This window comes from Cricetulus griseus, chromosome 3 (assembly GCF_003668045.3).
Source record: "Cricetulus griseus strain 17A/GY chromosome 3, alternate assembly CriGri-PICRH-1.0, whole genome shotgun sequence".
NCBI lineage: Eukaryota > Metazoa > Chordata > Mammalia > Rodentia > Cricetidae > Cricetulus > Cricetulus griseus.
Genome location: NC_048596.1, coordinates 41,019,426 through 41,028,498, shown reverse-complemented (window position 1 = coordinate 41,028,498; position 9,073 = coordinate 41,019,426). Strand labels below are relative to the sequence as shown.

At 35.9% G+C, this 9,073-nt stretch overlaps 1 long non-coding RNA gene across 9 annotated transcripts in view; it reads left to right on the top strand.

Moving 5' to 3' along the window:
• Positions 1-611: 611 nt before the first annotated feature.
• LOC107977605 overlaps positions 612-9,073 on the top strand; it is a 48,093-nt gene continuing 39,631 nt past the window's right edge. For 5 of the 9 annotated variants that reach the window (XR_003483547.2, XR_004769025.1, XR_004769026.1 and 2 more), the window contains exon 1: positions 1,075-2,585. This is a non-coding gene — a long non-coding RNA (uncharacterized LOC107977605). Of the gene's footprint in view, positions 674-1,074; positions 2,586-6,193; positions 7,615-9,073 lie in introns of those variants that run through there. The other 4 variants (XR_003483545.2, XR_004769024.1, XR_003483544.2 and 1 more) reach the window with 4 other exon arrangements.

Genomic DNA, 9,073 nt, shown 5'->3' with positions numbered 1-9,073 from the left:
GTATAAATGTTTGTTTTCATTTAAATGGGGTTGGTTATAAATGGTAATGATCACAGTCAATCTCTTTTTAGAGGAAAATAGGATATAGAAATGAATACTTTGCATTGGTATGGATTTTCATTTATTGATACAAATTTAAGGTTAATTTTGTTATATGTAAATTTCTCCTCTTGTTTAGGTATTGTGTTTAAACTTTTAAACTGTAATGCATAATTAAATACAGATTATATAGTAACCTATAATAGTCAGAACTTATAATTAGGTTAGTTAGGTTTCTAGATATACAGAGATGTATTTGAAGTGGATATTCAAATCTTTCAATGACCTATAGAATATATGGCATTTAAATGGCTTAGGGTTTTCATGACAGTGAGATACAACTGCTACTGGCACACCAATTACATCAGAAAGGATGATAGGCATTGAAGAAACTCAAAATAGAGTTTGCCTTCAACATGGAAAGATTAGCATTTGGGCAAGAAGATGCTCTTGCCGGACTGTTTGATAAACTGGACATGCATGAACCACATGAAAGTGACTGCTGAACTTACAAAACAAGATGAACAGTCCTGAAGGGTTCCTGCTTCATGGAGAAGTCTGCCAGATACACTGTGGCCTATAGGTTGAAGATGGATGCCCCAACGTTACAGAGGAACTTTGGGTGACTGTCCAGGTAGTGAGATGTCTCTGTCAATTCTAGAGTTTATATATTATCCTTCTGTGGTCTTTGATGGAGTTGAAGAGAGATAGTTATGGTTATAGTTTTCTTTAGTTATTATAAAAGATAAGTTGCCTATAAGACCTTAGACTCACAAAGATAGGATAGATGATAGAATATTTTCTTTAAATCTTGCTAAGTGTTAATGAACTGAATATTGTAACTATAGTTCTTACTTAATAACTGTTTTGTTATATATTTTCCTATGTTAATGTTAAAACCCTTCTTTTTATTTAGAACGAAAAGAGGAGATGATGGGGGAAGTGCTTCTCTATATGTTTGTCTTATTGGTTGATAAATAAAGTACTGTTGGCCAATAGGGAAGCAAGTTAGGCAGGAGTAGGAGTTGAGGAGTATTCTGGGAAATGTAGTAAAGAGAAGTCTTGTGATCCAGGCAGGAAGTGACATAGCAATTAAACTCAGAATATAAGCAGGGACAAGCTGGAAATCGCTCTCTTCCTCTTCCTCCTCCTCTCTTCTCAGGGAGCTGCTATGTGAGCATGACAAGAGAGTATGCATGCCGCCAGCATCCTCAATCAGATAGGTCTTTATAAAATATATAGATTAATCGATATTTTAGACAGAGATAGCAGATAGGAAATCCTAGTCATTGGCCAGTAGCATTGAACCTAATAATCATCTTTGTATGTTATTTAGGGTACCCACACGGCAGTGGGGCTCAGGCGGCTTGGTATAAAGATTTATTGTTGCATAAGTGCAGTACAGCTGAGGTATCATTGTTTCATTGGAGATCAATAATGAAAAATTAAAGTTTCTAAAAGGACTCATGTGTTAGTTTTAACAGTCTTCTTGATATAATCTAGAATAAACAGAATTGTCTGTATCAGATGGTCTATGGCCATATCTGAGAGAATGTATTAGTTGCTAATTGAGTTAGGAAGTACCAGCCCATTAGAGGTGGCACCTTTCCATAAGGGTCTTGACCAGTACATTAGAAAAAACTCAGCTGGGAGAAAGCAAGCACATAAACAAGGATGCATGTATTTTTACTTGACTGTATCTTGACTATAGATATAATATGACTAGATGCTTGAGTTTCTCCTCTGAGATAATGATCTATAACAAGGAATTGTTAAATAAATGTTTTCTCCCATAAGTGTTGTCAAGATATTTTACAGACCAATAGAAACACAATTCAATAAAAAAAAAAAAAAATTGAAAGTGCCTGAAAGCAAGAAACGCTGAACTAAGCCATAAGAAATTCAGTCCAGATTGTTCTTGGACAGGTTTGATTGTACCTAAGCCATATGAACATTAATATGCATTTAATAGCATCTATTGAATGCAAACTTATTAGATATTATCTATTAGATATTCTGTGGTATAGTCCACTAACTCCATTAACCTAGAATTCATCAATGTTAAAGCCATTCTGTGGTATACAGTGTTGGGAATTGTGATAAAAGCAAAGAATATTTTGGTTCTGGAATAATCTGAAAGTTTTCAGAGGACAAGGATTTTTTTGTTTTGTTTTTGAAGTGGTATCTCCTAGAGGATCAGATAATAAAAAGGACCCCAGGTCATGGAACGGTGTGAGGACAGACTTACAGCAGATAGAAGAAATGGTGAAGGACAACTGAAATGCATGAAAGACAGTCAAGCTTAGGACCAGGGATATCATGTAATACGTAATGAGAAGCCACAATGAGAGTCTAGAGACAGCCCGGGGCCAGCAGAATGAGAATCTCCAGCTCCTAATGATGAAGAATGAAAGCAAAGCTTCTGCTCAAACATGATATCTTTGGAGATTTTAAGTAGCTGGTAGATGGCAATGGTCTGATAGACACATGGATGAGTAGGAGGGCAGGAACTTAAGGGCATTCAGGCCTCACTTATGGATGACCAGGTTAGTAATATTTTCTTATTCTCTTTCCATGGTGTCCCACTGCATTCTAATGTATAATGACAGCTCCAACTTAAGGATGATTTTTATTTAAAACAAAGAATATCTTTCTGATAGATCTGCTGGGCAAGATCTAAAAAAGCATTCCAACTATAAACAACATTATTTCTTCCAATATGGAAACATGTTTAAGACCAAGAGAGAAAATTAGTATACCCTATAGAAATATAGAATAAAAGCTAGAATACCTCAACGTAATATTTTTCTTTTCTCTTATAATTGGATGAGCTTCCATAGGAATTTCTCTTGAGAGTATAAACTCATGGGATATTTCCATATGTGAAGAAGAAACATCAGTAGTAAATAAAGGTGAATTGTCACATTAAGCATATGATCAAAGTTCACACTATATACTCATATCAAACTATGCTGATGTGTGATGGTAAATATGCCTTTAAAAGTATATTTGGGGAATTTTAAGTTTAAGAGCCAGTGAATCTTGAAGGCAATGTCATTTATCTGATTATTGGTCATGGATGCATTCTAAGCTATATCCAGTGGTAAAACTATGTGGTCCATAAATGAGAATAAGTTAACACAAAAAGGTAAACTCTCTAACAGTAAATATAAGCTATAAGTGAAAAACCATGGAAGTAATATATCTCAAACCCCCAAACTGAGAGACACATCTGGAAGATAAATTCAAGGATGTTGAAATAAGGCTCACCAGTTCATTGCCTTTCATAACATAGCTGGAGCAAAAATCTAAAATGAAGACATGGCAGCAGATGGTTCCCAATTCAGATAGAAAGTAATATCTAAAACCAGGGGTCATAAATCCTTTAAAAAATGACAATGACAAAAGCAGAAGAAAGTGTCATTTGCTTTTTCATTGTATAATACTGTTCTATTCATTTCCTCTGCTGAAGTAAAATATGATGAGATTTGAATAAAATAATATTCAGCATACCAGATATATTCTTCTAACATGTTTCCCTTGATCTTCATTATTGGAACAATAGCAAGCACCACAGAAATAATATAGAGAAAAATTACTTCCATACCTAATGGTGGATAAATCTTCTGTCTGCATACACAATTTATTGGATATACAGAAAAATGAAATGTGTTTACTCTGGTATAATCATGAATATTGATGGTGCTCTATGAAGCTCACCTGCCATGATTAAAGCAGGTTCTCCTCCTAAAGCAGCAGGTTGCAACTTGATGCTGTAATCCATAATAGGACAATCACTTCTCCTTGTCAGCATTCACAGGTTAGTCATACAAGGCACACATTGGACACTGCTCAGGATACTCCCTTTGTGTTCCCTAATTAATTGTGAAGTATGCCTCTATCAACCTTAAACCACCAACATAGACTGAATTTCTTTCAAAATTAAATATTTCACTTTTTCACAAGAAATTCAATTCTCATAATGTCTATTGGGACCAAGGCTTGCTAGCCTAAGCTCATTCTTCTGTTCAATATGAACAAAATACAGGCAGTTTGTACCAAGTCTATTTTCTTTCCTTCCCTGTCTTTGATTGTGGGAGGTCTGAAATGTCCCTCATATGCTCATGTACTTGAACACTTTGGACAGGCCATCTCTACTATTATGCTTGGCCATAAACACTCTGGAAGTGTAAGGCAAAGTAAACCATTATCTCTTCAGTTGCTTCTGCCAGGGTATTTAATCATAGCATTAGAAAAGAATCTAAGACATGTGCTTTGACTTTTCTTCAAGAATTTACTTGACAACAATTTTGGTCTTTCTTTGTTTTCAACAAAGACCACTGACACTGTGGTTTTGTATCCAATTCAACAGTAGCAATTCTGCTCAACATTTCCTGTTGCATAAATGGTAAAGAAGGTACTTAAGGTTAGTTTAAGCTAAAATTTATTATTATTTATCACTTGGTATATAATCTCTGTAAGACTGCAAAATATATTTGTTTATTCCTCTAAATTTCTGCATTAAATGATCTGATAATTTTGAAGGATAAATTTTTTAAAATTTCATCTATAACAAATTATAGAAATGATCCCTGAAAGTACTATTTCAGTCCAGATTCATGAACGAGGGTGTAGGCCTTCTCCCAAATGATGTGACAGACTTTGATGATCCCCCATGGAAGGCCTCACCATCCCTAGCTAGCAGGTGGGCTGAGGGGGCTGGGGGGAGAACGGGGATTGATATGTAGAATGATTGTTTCTAAATAAAAAAATATTTATAAATCAAAACTTAAAGATAGATATTGCAGAATCAATTAAAATTAATAGGGAAGGGAGTAATTACAAGTAGAATGAAAACACTTCGCAACTGGTAAGGAAAATGCCATGTAATAATAAATACGGTGTTGAAAATGATGTGGGGACTAACTAGACGCTCAATAAGCAACTAGTTTATTATATTGATGTAAATAAATAGAAAATTGGTGATAATATCACCTTAGAATATCTAAGGAATGATCACAAAAGAGACAGACGATTTGTAGAATTAAAGTCCCTTATGTAGCTTTAAATTTCTGGTTATTAAGGAAAGAAAATCTACTCTATGAGCTCAAGGCCAGCCTAGACAGTTAGAGCTGTTACACAGAGAAACCCTATCTCGAAAAACAAAAGCAAAAGCAATTTTATTTTCACTGTAAACAAGTATTGAAGTAAAGAAAGCTACATGGTGTTAAATATTTTATTTCTCAAGATTTTTATGAGAGAGTATCCCTCTATTTGTAAGTGGCTCCCAAAGTACATTCCAATGATAGGGATAAATTCTGATCTACTACCAGAGGTCCCATAGATTGCAGAGGCCTCCTCACTGACACCCACTTTCAGAGAGTCTGGATCATTCCTATGCTGGTTTCCCAGTCTGGGGTCCATGAGCTCCCCCTTATTCAGGTCAGCTGTTTCTGTGGGTTTCACCAGTCTGGTCTTGATCCCCTTTGCTCATCACACCTCCCTCTCTGCAACTGGATTCCAGGAGTTCAGTTCAGTGTTTAGCTGTAGGTGTCTGCTTCTGCTTCCATCAGTTACTATCAGTCTAAGCAATTGTGGAGATGCTACCTTAAATGCCTTTCCCTGATAATGAGATTGATGACTACCTTAAACGCTATCCTTAATGATGATTCTTTCAAAAATATTTTTGGAATTATTTTTATGTTTATGTGTGTTTTGCCTTTATGGTTATGTGTGTGCCACACTTGCACATTGTACCCAAACAAAACAGAAGCGGGGATATTCCTATCTCTATTACAAACAGAAGCGGGGATATTCCTATCTCTATTACAAAAACCCTCTTTGTGTCCCAGAGCCACAGAATTCAATATAAAGCAGCCCAACATTCTTTCTATTTACCATAGAGAGTACTGAAAAGAGAAGATGACCATGCTAATTATACACACAATGCAGACTTTTAATTGTAATATGTATAGAGATATTTGTTTAATCTGAACTTAAAATGAGATAATTCCATAAGCCATTAAATTCTTTTTTTAATCTCTTTTTATTTGAATTAGAAACAAGATTGTTTTACATGACAATCCGAATTCCCTTTTCTCTCCCGTCCTCCCCTACTAAAACCCTACCTATCACATAGCCTTTCTTTCATTCTTCCCCTGACTCAACCTTTCTGCTCCCTCATGACCTCTGCATCCTTCCTGTTCTTCCCTTCTCATTCTTGTAGCTACCTGCCCCCTCTTCCCATGCTCTCAAGCCATGAAATTCTTTAAAAAACTATTCAGACATAGAACATGTTGAACACAGTGTATACCTGGACCTGACTTCTTGCATCTTATAGACAACCAAGCAGTGTCATGGGGGCCAGATGTAAAATTGTAATCCTTGGCTTTATTCCATGGGATTAAAAAGTCAAGATCCCATTAAGATGCCAAGGGGATAGCTTAGATGAAACTCTACCAACCCACACAAATGACACATATATAAATGTTGCTCATTAATTTGAACTTGCTTGGTAAAAATTGACCCATGATACTAACTTTTGCTAAGAAACTTTAAAAAGTCAAAAGAAAATCCATAAAGAGGGGATTCCAATCAGATGCTTATTCCTCAAGAATTATCTGGAGAAAAAAAATATGATTCTATGTAACAATGGTGTGTGTATGGCAGCAAGCTTGTAATGCCTTCACCCGTGGAGGCATTTGGAGAGACAGGGTGTTAAATGGGTACACTTAAATGGGATGGGGCTTGGGAGTAGAATACCATTGTCCTGCTATAGGCTCACACCTTAAAATTCCACAAATGTGGGAGGGGAATGGGATATTTTCTTGTTTTGCACTGTTTGCATGACATTGTTTTTGAAATCCTAGTCCGTGGTGTTTAATTTTGATTGATAACTTGATGGAATCTGAAGCTTCTACGAGGTGTGCAACAGGACAGATAGACAAGTATACTTGCCAGAGTTGAGTAAAAGGTGAAGACCCTCCCAAGAGTGGGTGTTGCATCCTCACCGATAGTGTCTAAATAGAGAAATCAAAGTTATGAGGGCATTTTTTATAGTCTTTTGACTATAAAATTGCATTTTTAAGAAAGCTCTTTTTAGTATCTACCTTGCAATTCCCTCCTCCTGCATTTTCTTGTTTGGGAAAGTTTAGGCATTATTTATCCTTAGTATTTTAGTTCCCTGGTTAGAGAGAAAAATAATCAATATGATGTATAAAAGAAAAAAATGCAGTGGACCAATTAAAGAGGCAAGAAATGCTTCAACACAACTAGTGCAAGAGGAAAATAGATTGAACTCAGTTGTGCTGAAACAAAGAACTTTGGAGGTTTTATGTTGAGATAAGCTACTGGTAACCCTTGGAAAATACTATGGTAAAGCTGTTAAGAGTGAACCTGAACATTTGTAGATTGTCATTTCTCAAAGATGCTTAAAGACATTCTTCTCCTTAGAATCTTTGCTAAGGAAATTGTAAAAGAATGTCTTCAGGTCCTTGTAAAATGAAAAATAAAGACCCAGAAACAGTTATTGGGGTTCAAACTTCAAGCTGATGTTCAGAGAAGCAAATCAGCCAGGTCAGTATATCTTACCTCTTTCCAGCTGAAATGGCAATCCTGTTTCTTTTAATCCTGGGAGGAAAAAGCTCTCACCAAGCCTCAGGCTGTTGCCTCTCCTCAGTGTGGCTGGAGAATGAATGCCAGCTCTGAGACACTGTTTCTTTCTTAGTTACCTCTCATCAGTGGTGGGATTAAAGGCATGAGTTCTGTTACTCTTTCCAACTGATTCAATCTTGTATAGCCTTGGGTGACCTTGAACCCAGAGAAATCTATTTGCCTTTGTCTCCAAAGTCCTGGAACTAAAGGTACCTACCACCACTTCCTAGCTTCTATAGATAACTAGTATGGCTGCTTTGATGTTTTGATCACCAGTTGCTTTGATAAACCATAAACAATGTATCACCACAGGTCTTTGAAGATTTATGGGTTATAGAAATGTATGTATCTTTCTTCCTGTGGCTACCATTTATCTAAAGTAGTTTAGATAGTAGTAGGACTCCATATGCTCCTCTACTTTCCATGCTGGGATTTTATCTGACTTTGACTTGTTCAGGTCTTCTACATGCTGTCATAGTGTCTATGAGTTCATATGTGCAACTGCCCTGTTGTGTACAGAAAATGATTTTTCATTATAGCTATCCATCACTTCTGGCTCTTACAGTATTCCCTACCTCTTTCCCAGAGATCCCTGATCCTTGGAAGAGTGGGTTCCTTTTAGGGCTGAGAACTCCACTGTCACTTATTCTCCATACCTGGGCTACTTGTGGGTCTCTGGTTTACTAGTCATCTACAAAAAGAAGCTTCTTCAATAAGGACTGAGACCTGTACTAATAAAGGATTATAAAAAGTTATGAGGAGTCAGACTAATACTGTGTCCCATTACCAGAAAAATAGACTCTCCCCTGGGGCTTATGACCTGTCTAGCCATATGTTATTTGCTTTAATAACTGTGCAGTTTATAGGTCCATCTTGTGTACTGGGCCCTTAATCCAATCAGAAGGTGTTTGGTTACACCCATGACATTGGTGCCACTGTTCCTATTGCTTAAAATACTTAATATTCAGACAAAGCCAATATGTACAGACAATTCCAGTGGGCATAGCTTGTTGAGTAAGTCATTACTATTATTATTATTATTAGTAGTAGTAGTAGTAGTAGTAGTAGTAGTAGTAGTAGTAGTATATACACATAGAGATTATAAACTTGAGTTTCAGGAAATATAATATATAACAGCACATGTCTTTTTTTCCTATGGCATTTTCATAATAATTTCATTCTACAGAACTGACAGGAAAATAGTTGAAGTATACAAGTACCTGGGTTTATTTATTTTAACCTGGGGTAAAAATAGTAAATTCTTCCAGTATTAATACAGTGAACTATTGACAGATAACAAACAAATGTTTTTTCTGTGTTACGCATTATTATAAATTATTTCATTATTATAAATGTAATTCAGATGTTGTCATTGCCCTTT